Genomic DNA, 12,097 nt, shown 5'->3' on the forward strand with positions numbered 1-12,097 from the left:
GTGCGGGGGCTCTGGGCTTTCACAAAATGTCGGCAGAGCCCCCAAATACCCGCAGAGGCACACCGCACATCCGAACATCCCCTCATCCCAGCCTGCGGCTTGCCGCAATGCTCCACTCTTGCCTCATCCAGCTGCCAGTAAGGTATATCCTCATTAGAAGACAACCCCATTTACCAAAAAAAATGTTTGGGAAAAAAGTGCATCTTATAATCTGAAAAATACGGTATGTATGGGCCAAAGGGACTTTTTGGGCCTCCCTAGGCTCTAGGTCCTAGGTGCGACTACAACCCCTGCACCTACTATAGTTACGCCTTTGGCCATCAAACTCCACAGCATTTTCCAGACATCATCATCACTGTCCCCTTGGGGCTCACAATCTAAATTCCCTATAAATATTTTTTGAGTATGGGTGGACACCGGAGATCCCGGAGGAATCCCCCGTAAAAGCGGCGATTGCAGATGTTATCCTTGGTGGGATTTGAACCTAAGGACCCCGCTGCTGCAAAGAAACCATACTAACCACTGAGCCACCGTGCTGCCCTAGAGATTCTGAACCAGCAGGGAGCAGCACTTAGACTTAGAGAGCTGTCACACAGACCGCTCTCCAGCGACTAACGATGCCGGTAACCAGGGTAAACATCGGGTTACTAAGCGCAGGGCCGCGCTTAGTAACCCGATGTTTACCCTGGTTACCATGCTAAAAGTAAAAAAAAACAAACACTAGATACTTACCTAACGCTGTCTGTCCTCCAGCGCTGCGCTCTGCTTCTCTGCTCTCCTCCTGTACTGTCTGTGAGCACAGCGGCCGGAAAGCAGAGCGGTGACGTCATCGCTCTGCTTTCCGGCTGACCGACGCTCACAGCCAGTACAGGAGGAGTGCAGAGCACAGCGCTGGAGGACAGACAGCGGTAGGTAAGTATCTAGTGTTTGTTTTTTTTTTACTTTTAGCATGGTATCCAGGGTAAACATCGGGTTACTAAGCGCGGCCCTGCGCTTAGTTACCCGATGTTTACCCTGGTTACCAGTGAAGACATCGCTGGATCGGTGTCACACACGCCGATCCAGCGATATCCACGGGAGATCCAGCGACGAAATAAAGTTCTGGACTTTATTCAGCGACCAACGATCTCCCAGCAGGGGCCTGATCGTTGGTCGCTGTCACACATAGCGATTTCATTAACGATATCGTTGCTACGTCACAAATAGCAACGATATCGTTAACAATATCGTTATGTGTGAAGGTACCTTTAAGACTTAGACTGAAAGCCAGTATAATTTCAAGTCAAAGTGTTTGTATGGCATTAGAAAAATAATATCTGCTATTTTTCCTAGAAAACAGCGGTGTTCTTAGCCATTGCTTGTGTCTGGTACTGAAATTCATCCTCATTCACATTAAAGGATGCAGAAAAATAAAGCCACAAATTTAGGATCCAATCTACAAATAATGATAGCGTTTGAAAGAAACCATTATTTCTCAGTATCATCTTCCCTATTCTTCATGAATCATTTTCCCTCCGCTGTTGAAAGCGACAGACAGGACAAATCACAATTATTGAATCCTCGGCGGTAAAGAGGTTAAACCGTCTTATCATCGTCACCCTACTAAAAGACAACGTACATCGAAGTAAATAATGAAACAAAGTAGATCCTGCCGTATTCCCAGATAATAGTAGCCTGCGCCCATTTGTTTTGGTTTATGTGACGGTGGTGAAATGAATGGATTAGACTGGAGCATTGGCATGCCTCATTGCGGCCGTTTGCGAACATCTGTCATCTTCTCAGCCATTCATTCATTCTAGATGATGCGACGGGAAGGCAAAAAAAAAAAAACTTGACACCTTTCAATTTAGAGAATATCTTGGCGGGTGGAGAAAGAAAGAGCGAGAGGCAAGGAGAGAATGGAAGAACGTTCTTTTATGACTTAATATAAAATACGTCCAGTGAAACATCATAAACTGCAAGTGCCACACAGGAGTACAGCTGTCCGCAAACCGGAGAGGATGGAACCAATTTGTATCTTGTGTGACCGAGCCACCGGGAAGCTGACACTTTACTGCCGATACACACAACTCCTTCATTGTCTGCAGAAATATTATCTATCTGACCTACAAGACTGAACAATGGTATAAAATATTCTCTATAGTCAAATTAACAAAAAAAAAAAAAACACATTACAAATCGGAAACCTACAAACCAAAAAGTCACACTAAAAATGTGCAACTGTGCTGTACCTATTATGGGCTTGTACAAGATTACAAAAATATGGCTCCTTTCTTCAAGAAACAGCGCCATACATGTCCATTGGTTACGTCCGGTATTGTAGGTCCGATGAAAAACAGTAATGGAAAGAAGTGGGTATATGACCCTGCTGATGATGACCAATAGATGAACCAGGAGACTGAAGAATTTCTGATACGGTTTATTATCAACGCGATTCCAAGTCATATGACTTCTTCATCAGAAAAAACCTCAAGTACCTTTTCCTGATGAAGAAGCCGGATGACTTTAAAACGTTTTGCTAATAAACTGCAGAAAAAATTCTTTGGTCTCCTGGATTGTTTTATTGGTCATCATCAGCAGTACAGTTAACCCACTTCTTTCGATTACTGTTCATTTGTCAGATTTCCATCTTGGGCTTTCCAACAACCTCATCAGGTGAGCACCTTCTCACACCCTATTATTCTCCATTGCCGGGTTTCTCCAGGCCTCTTCACTTTAGTATTTCAGGTCTACTCCTTTGTACTCAATAAGGCTAAACTGCAAAAGTACATTGGTGTCATGGCCCGACCACTCATAACTATCTTAGGGTGAGCGGTAGAAAAACGTGGCGCTGTTTTGGAAACAAACCAGCCATGTTCATGATCTTTCAAAACGGGTTTCCTAACTGGATCCCAAAATGAAGCCCCCCACCAATAAGTCATTAATATATGGGCCAGTTCCATTTGGAAACTGAAGTAGATATTTAGTATTAGATCTAATTTAGAAGGCAATCATACAGGTGCATTTTAGCATCCACAAGTCATGTCCTTGTCGAGAGTCTAGATTTCTAGGATACCGTTAGTTCAAGTCATAAAACCCCCATTGGACTGGAACTTGCATTGGTAATATGGGTGAAATAATATCCCTATAATACAGCCTTGTCATGTCCACTGTAGCTAGCTCACCAATGTAGCTTCCCGAGAAGAGAATCTCAACTCTACGACCCTGACAGAGCACATGCAAAGCAGTTTCTTGAAGGGTTTTTATCCATGAACCCTGGCTATTCCCATAACTCTCGTAGATAGTACTAAGGCCAAAAATTGGGCCTGCTCTCTGTTTCTCCCTTTCTTAGCCATTGATGGCCATTTTGAACAATGTATTGGAGCTTCAGATACACAAAAACTGGGGGTCAAACCTTTCAAACATATTTGCTATATCCTACAGATACTTTATTACTGTCTACAATCTCCGAATAACTGTTGTCCTTAAGTGTTTTTACCTTCGGAAATAATATTCAACTACGATGGTTGAATTATGGTTATGGTTCTTCATATTGGACATACCCAACCACCAAAAGTAGCTATCTGCACTGTGGATGCACCACTGAGTTAGACTCATGTCTTAAGGTTTTACATTAGAATGTATTACACTTGACATTATCCAAGGATGCCTGACTAATAGGATTATATAGAAAATCCTGACATTATCTATTCGACTGATCCCAGACATAGAGGAGCTCGAAATGTTAACCTTCCATAGAGAGATTTTACTTCCCTTCTTCCATATTCCCTTGTCAGAGGGTTGCCTTATTTACATTGTTTAATCATTAATATAAGTAATTATTTGCAGCCGTGAGCCTGCACCGTGTGCTCCAGTCTGTAATCTCTCTTTAATAGGTACAGAGGAATAGTTATTATATGTACTGACTCCATCCGCCATCAGTCCGAAATTTCCTATATGTTACATCATTACAGACTTGGAATCATCAGGAATAATTTGGCAATAAAACAAATGGACCGTGCGTGAATTACTCAGAGAGTCTGTATAGTCGGAGGTGGCTGAGAGCCCTGAGGTTAAGTTGCAATGATCACTGGGTGGGGGAGGGGGCGTTAGCAAAGAAAACAGACCTATTAGGAGGATTTTTTTGGCGTGAAGAGTAAATTTGTAAGGTTTCAACATTATTTATGATGTGGTTAAAATGTTAGATTTGAAAAAAATATTCATTATTTTTGTAACATCCAGCTCCTACTAACGAAAGATTAAGCAAAATGACATTTTAAAGGGACTTTCAGGATAAAGTGAAACATTAGGGCCAATTCATCAAGCAGTTTTTGCCAGTATTATCTAATATATAATTGCCTAGAATACTACTTCCTGCAATTTGTGCCAACTTCCTGTCCGGAGCTAATGTCCGGAGCTAATGTCCGGAGCTAATGTCCGGAGATAAGTGAAGTCAACAGTGTCCAGTGTCTGATTGGTTGCCGCCTGCTGCGAGCGACCAATCAGAAACGTGCCGTACTGTGACACACTCCGCCCGCCATTTTGGTGTGATTTTTGAATTTTTACCTCACAGCAAGTTTCTACTGCGTGGAGGCGGGCCCAGTGACGTTGCTCTTCAAGCTCCTGCCGAATTTCGTCAAAAAAATGATAATACCATTTACCAAAACTATATATATTTAGTTGTGAAGTGGTTCAGTGACATTTTCACACCAATTTTGAACTTTTGTTTGGTGTTTTCTCCATATACTGCCTATTATTTTTGTTCTTTCTTACTATTATTTATTAATTGTATTATTCTTACATTTGAATAAATAAAGTATATATGGATTCTAGACTCCCGATTCTTTAGAATCGGGCTGCCATCTAGTGGCATATAATTGCTTGAAATGTTTAAAAAATTTAGTTGGTTAAAACCTGAGACTTTTGCCATTTTTACACCAGTCCTGGCCAGTTCCACCTACTTTTAGGAAGTGGGAAGAGCTCTGGTGGGATAGGGTGCAGCCAAGCGTACCTGACATTCACCATAATTTACACCACAAAATGGCATTGATTGGCTCCAGCTTTCTAATCCATTAACGACAATACCACCCCCCTTAAAGAGCCCTGTTAAACTACACAAGTTATATACTTGTACTGCCGTATAAGATCTATAGGAATGTACTGTTAAAGTGACCCTCCACCCTGTCACTGAGAAGTGACTATACATTTGTCTTGCATAGTCACACTGTCCGGTGCCCTCGGTTTGCTTCCCACAGTCTCTTCTGTTGAGATTGTCTACGGTAGTGACACGAGGAGAGCAATGGTAAGTCAGAAATTACCTCGTCTGCCTTTTTTGTGCCGTGGTTTAGAACTACCCATGCATTCCTCCATGCCGATGTAACAGTCATCTACGATTGGAAAACCTCAGCAATGGGGTTTCGGGAGTCAAATAGAGGGCACCAAGTTGGGTACATAACAAATGTATAGTGCCAGGTTGGAGGGCTTTAATTCTATCCTCCAATTTACCCCCATTGATGGCAAAATGCAAGGTTTACTTCGAAACAGAAGAGAGTCAGCTGCGACAAAGTGCACAAAGCAACATGATTTGGGCAGACACTGATCACAGTTTTTATTATAGTATCAGCATCCAAAGTGATAATGCTAAACTATAAAATTCTCTTTATAGGAAAGTTTGACCAGTTGATGGGGCGGAGTTAACAAACACCAATCACTGGGCATTAATAAACTCCTCCATTGTAAGCCCAACCCTCTAGGAGCCTAGTTATTATTTATTATTATTATTATACATTTTTATAGCGCCATTTATTCCATGGCACTTTACATGTGAATACGGGGCAAATATAGACAAATACATTAAACATGAGCAGATAACAAGGCACACGAGTACATAAGGAGGGAGGACCCTGCCCGCGAGGGCTCACAGTCTGCAGGGGGTGGGTGAGGATACACTAGGAGAGGGAAGAGCTGGCTGTGCGGCTGTTCAGTAGGTTGAGGATCACAGTTAAAGGTTCACCACGTGCTCTTTAAAAAAAATGTATAAAGTGCTGTAATATTCTTTCTATACATTAGTGCATTTTATAAAATATTGTACTTTTAATTCTTTTTCTCATTGTAAGAAAGAAGCGTCATCATGTAGCCAGCCTTTCACATGGTGATAACATGCCGACTTCAACATGAGTGCTTGCATAAATCATATTATTTAAGCCAATACAAACCTAATTAGCGCCGTATAAATGGTTGTCACCATAACTGTGTTTTCAAAACACACAGAGCTGGAGAACGTTATTGGCACCACGAATGGTGTCATATCTAGGCTATAATGTGTCTGATACATCTTGACACGACATCTGACAGATCAACATTTCTCAAGGTAATTGACTTTAAAAACTTTCAATTAACAAGACAGCTGTTGGGAAAACCTCAGCTTTGGAATATTTAAAAATAAAATGTGGGTAATATGGTGGCATAGTCAGTCTGTTTTTTCCCCCTTTATGTTATATATGAGAACCATTAAAATGATTAAATATTTGGGATTGTTTGGTTATGAATAATTTGGTAAAAATAGTTTTTATGTATAAAAAAAATCAATTTATACCGAAATTAAAGAGTTATCCCCTATATTAAAAGTTTTCACCTATCAAAAGAATTGGTGATGATTACAGGGCTCTGAAGTGTCCTTTCTTAGTGGAGATCTATTCATTCTTTATGGGACTGCCAGAGAAAAGCGCTCAGAAGTCCCATACTGATGATGTGGTAGTGCACAAGTCTGGTCACCGCTCCAGTCCAATGAGGCATTTCAGAGCCTTTTTCTCGGGATCACAAAGGTTGGACCCCCAACAATCTGCAGGCAGGATTATATCATATTATTGGTGTAACACTGGTGGGTGTGGACCCACTGTGACATGGGCCGGGCTTACCTTAGTGAGGCATAACTAAGATACTAACAGGTACTGACTAGAGGCTCTGATGGTAAGGACAGACTTTTACATCGGTAGTCAACATGCACTATTCCAGGGCAGTCGCCGGGTCTGAAGGTCAGAGGCGCAAGTACGAGGTACAGGGGGATGAGGAAGAGGTATAGTTAGATGGTCTATTGTTGGGACAGGCAGCACAAGATCAGTAAACGTAGCCAAGGTCAGGTTTACAAAGGTCAGGCAGGATGAGTAAACAAGCCGGGTCGTTAACGGGAAACGTAATACCGAGGAATGCATAAACGGGTGCCATTAGGATAGGCAATAACGTTTGGGCTGGGTGTGGTAGGAGGACCAAGACTCCCAGGACAACAGCTGGTCTTATAGATTGGCTTTGTGTTTTGACTTATAGAGGACAGTCTCAAGAAACAAAAGAAATAAATGAAAATATATTGGAAAATTACCTTATACATCAAGGAATAAAATACATTTGGAGAAGCTGGTAAACCCCTTTTAAATCTAGGAAGACCTAAAGCAGTCCAAGTAGATATAATGTGTATTCTAAAGACCACCCCCCACTATACAACATCCCGTCCTGCACTGCACTCTCTCGTTGGACTTCTTATATGGTCAATATGTACTTGTTCCTGCCCTTGTAAACGCAGCTCCAGGCTAAGCAGAACATTTGGTGCTCTTTATAAAAACAAAACAGTGCTGCGACCTCAGGAATAGTAAGAGAATAATCAATTTTGAATGCCCCAAAAAATTGCAAAGTGTTTGACATTCACTTTAAAGCCTCCATTAAAGCCTCTGGAATACATTTTGAATGGGCCAACCAGGAGCCTGCATAGGAAATAATACGCCCGCTAAATTCAGCAGAAACTCATTGACACATGCAAAGTATTGACTGCCTTTACCAATGTCCATTGTGGTCAGCTTGATGTGACAGGGACATTATTCCAAGGTAACAAAGATTTTGGCCAACTTGCTGCATTATCGCAAGATATGTAGCCAAGAAGAACTGGCATATTTCCTTCCTAAGAATCATGTCTGTACAGCCCGGTAGAAATGCCTGACATTTTAATAAGGTATGTCTTGATGTCTTTAGCATTTTACTGGACCTTGAGGCTTATTCGAGAAAATCTCTCGTGTCTTATTAAAAATCAGTGCAAAGTATCGTTTCCTATTCCTCATTTAAGAAACTGAAGATGCCTTTGTAATTAGCATTGTGCCCCATTTTCTAAATAGGGCTGTCAGGTGAAATTGTTTTGGATCAGGCTCACTCGGGGGACTCTTTCAGAAAATGTTCCTCATCTGTATTCATGTCGTTATCAGACATTTGCTTATGTTCTAGATCTTATGTGATTGCTAATGATACAGGAAATACTTTCCAAATGAGACATTTTATTGTAGGATTTCCCTTATAACTTGTGTCTAACTTGTAGCAAGTTGACCCCAAATCCACCACGCAGGGTGAGATATATTGGGCACATGTTTTTTGTAAAATGAAAGTGTTCTTCTGCATTGTGTCAACCTCTGGGAGGATATCTCCATATTATTATAATTATTATTAGTAGCCTTCACCTTGATCTGGAGCCATGGCGACTTGATGGAGGAAGGCTCTGTTAGAAGATCGATCTTGGGCAAGCCTAGATAGGTCCACAAGGTTTTCTCTGCCATGATCGTGTTTGTATCAAGCCAAAGGGTTGCTAGTCTTCCTCTTCGGCTTGTTCCTTCTATTCTTCCGACCATGATGTCCTTCTCCAGTGATTGCTCTCTTCGCATGATGTGTCCAAAGTAGGCAAGTAGTAGCTTGGTGATCCTTGCTCCATGTGTCATGTCTGGCTCATTTGTTCCAAACTGGATTTGTTCTTCTTGCCATCCTTGGTATTGATAACATCCTTTTCCAACACCACAGTTCCGAGGCGTCGATTCTTCTTCTGTCTTGTTTCTTTATCGTCCAGATTTTGCATCAAAATGCAAAGTAAAGTATGGGAATCACAGTACAGATCCATGCCACAGAGCTCATAATTTGCTATGTTCATGAGATCCAGCTTATAAATAAAAACAAGGCCTATCAGAGGGGTGGAGTGGTTAGCAATGCTGTCTTGCCACGCTGACATCTTAAGTTTAAATCTAACTAAGAGTAACATTATTATTATTCAATTTTATAGCGCCATTTATTCCATGGCCCTTTACATGTGTGGAGGGGTATACATAATAAAAGCAAGTACAATAATCTTGAACAATACAAGTCATAACTGGTACAGGAGGAGAGAGGACCCTGCCCGCGAGGGCTCACAATCTACAAGGGATGGGTGAGGATACAGTAGGTGAGGATAGAGCAGGTTTGGTCGATCGGTGGTTACTGCAGGTTGTAGGCTTGCCGGAAGAGGTAGGTCTTCAGGTTCTTTTTGAAGGTTTCGATGGTAGGTGAGAGTCTGATATGTTGTGGTAGAGATTTCCAGAGTAGGGGTGATGTGCGAGATAAATCTTGTATGCGATTGTGGGAAGAGGAGATAAGAGGGGAGTAGAGAAGGAGATCTTGTGAGGATCAGAGGTTGCGTGCAGGAAAGTACCGGGAGACCAGGTCACAGATGTATGGAGGAGACAGGTTGTGGATGGCTTTGTATGTCATGGTTAGGCTTTTGTACTGGAGTCTCTGGGTAATGGGGAGCTAGTGAAGGGATTGACAGAGGGGAGAGGCCGGGGAATAGGGGGGGACAGGTGGATTAGTCAGGCAGCTGAGTTTAGAATAGATTGGAGGGGTGTTAGAGGGGAGGCCACAGAGCAGGAGGTTACAGTAGTCGATGATGAGGGCATAGACAAGGGTTTTTGCAGATTCTTGGTTTAGGAATGTACGGATCTGTGAAATATTTTTGAGTTGAAGGTGGCAGGAAGTGGAAAGGGCTTGGATATGTGGTTTGAAGGAGAGATCAGCGTCAAGGATTACCCCGAGACAGCAAGCCTGTGGGACTGGGGAGAGTGGGCAGCCATTTACTGTAATGGATAGGTTCGTTGAGGGGGGGGGGGGGGGGTCACGTTAGATGGGGAAAGACGATGAATTCTGTTTTGTCCATGTTAAGTTTTAGAAATCTAGCGGAGAAGAAACATGAAATAGCGGATAGGCATTGAGGGATTCTGGTTAGTAGGGAGGTGATATCTGGTCCAGAGATGTAAATCTGTGTGTTGTCAGCATAGAGATGATACTGAAAGTCGTGCGATTCTATGAGCTGTCCCAGGCCAGAAGTGCAAATGGAGAAGAGCAGGGGCCCTAGAACATCTATAAGATCAAGAAAAGAGTATCCTTTGATATAGTGTAAACAATCAGTAATATAGATCAAATGGTTGCCCATATGTACCCTAAAGTTAGGGGAGCAGGCAAACAGAAGTGACCACAATGGGATTTATTTAAAACAAATACATTTTATTAACATAGTTATTTTAAAAGAAAAAAAACCCAACATATAATTTCATAAAACTATTTGTGCCTCTTGTGTGAGTAAATAACCTCTGCATGTAATACCAATAACATAATGCATCCATTTGTTCAAAATACTACAAAAGAACCATATCATAATTACCTCCATTTAGAGGGGTAGAATATGTGCTTATTTTAAGAATCTGACCCAACTAGAAAAAAAACAACCAATCATGCCATGGTACATATTTATAGGATTAAAGCATTAGCCAGTCTAAGATTGAATGTATTTCAAATGCAAATCCATATATATATATATATATATTATATATATATATATATATATATATATATATATATATATATATATATATATTATATAAGGTGCAAGTGCATGTAGGTATTGGTTTGAATTTCCCCTCCAATGTAAGCCCAGTGGCTGTTATGAGATCAATATGGAGACTGTAAAGATTTTTACATTACCTATGGCTGATAGGGTGGAATGAACATGCTGTGGACTGCAGCTGGGTATGTTGTGCTTCCCTCAGCCCCGACGCACGTTTTGTGAACACTTACTCAGGGGCAACCATTTGCATGGATTTATATGCTCTCTACCATTTGCATTAATTTCATCTCGATACTCCAGTTTCCTTTTCATTATTTTATCATATAAATATACTTATTTCTTCCCTTATGAGCCACCTTTTCCACTCCCTTGCCTCAAAAATTCATAATTCTCTCTTTAAGGCACACATTCTAGCATTCAGTATTTGGTCCATATTTTACATCTGAATTTCTAAGCCAAAATCAGGAGAGTAGCAATCAGAGAAAAATTATAACAGAAACAAGTGTATCACTTCTGCATTTTTTATCTACTCCTGGTTTTGGCTTAGAAATTCTGATCTAATATACTGACTGAATACTGAACGTGCCCTCAAACTTAATCAACCATGTTCAAAACAAGATGGACTGCCAGTTCACTGAGGGAGCAGACTATAGCTGCCTATTGAAGTCTGTGGAGAGGGGAGGGGTGGAGGCACAGACAAGCTCTTGCTTTTTAATAAGTGTTTAAGCGCTGAATTCACAGCTACGCTGCTCATTACTGGTGAATAATGTACTCCATGCTGCTTTTCAACATCTTCTAAATAGAGATTGGTAAAGAAAAATCCATCATGTTTGTGAGCCAGTGTATGGAAAATATTATAGCTGTTAACCTCCACCCACTAGATGGGAGACAACAGAAAATTAGAAATAGAGCTTGTATGGGAGACTATCATGGCCAGAGAGAGTGTTATTACTCATGTACCCACAAAACAGCTTATTTTGAAAATAACATGTACGATATAAATCTTTACATTATTATTTACATTATTATTATTTACATGTTGTTAAATTAAGTATATTCATTTTTTTTCTTCCCACAGGTCAACGGCCTTTTCAGTGCAGATACTGCCCATACAGTGCCTCTCAAAAGGGAAACCTGAAGACCCATGTTCTGTGTGTCCATCGAATGCCTTTCGACAACAGTCAATACCCAGACCGAAGGTTCAAGCGCTCCAGGGTTGAACTAACGGAGACTAATGGGAATTCTGAAGAACTTGTACCTCCCAAACCTGGGAGTTCTACGCAACTTCCAGCAGAAGGCAGTAAACCTCAAGATTAACCTGTGGAATCAAGTGGACTTGTATGTTGCAATATGGCTTTTTTGTGTTGGCCATTTACCATTGTCGGATGGGAAACCTCGAACACGTTCAGGAGACTTTGAATGTCACAACCTACAAACCCG

The 12,097-nt window shown here is 41.2% G+C and overlaps 1 protein-coding gene across 1 annotated transcript in view; it reads left to right on the top strand.

Annotated features, from left to right (window-relative positions):
• Positions 1–11,836, top strand: part of ZNF536 (zinc finger protein 536) — a 626,001-nt gene extending 614,165 nt beyond the window's left edge. The window contains exon 9 of the mRNA XM_069739304.1: positions 11,736–11,836. The gene's annotated coding sequence lies outside the window, so the exon portion shown is untranslated. The remainder of the gene's footprint in view (positions 1–11,735) is intronic.
• The last annotated feature ends 261 nt before the right edge of the window (positions 11,837–12,097 follow it).

The sequence above is a fragment of the Ranitomeya imitator genome, chromosome 9, assembly GCF_032444005.1.
Source record: "Ranitomeya imitator isolate aRanImi1 chromosome 9, aRanImi1.pri, whole genome shotgun sequence".
NCBI lineage: Eukaryota > Metazoa > Chordata > Amphibia > Anura > Dendrobatidae > Ranitomeya > Ranitomeya imitator.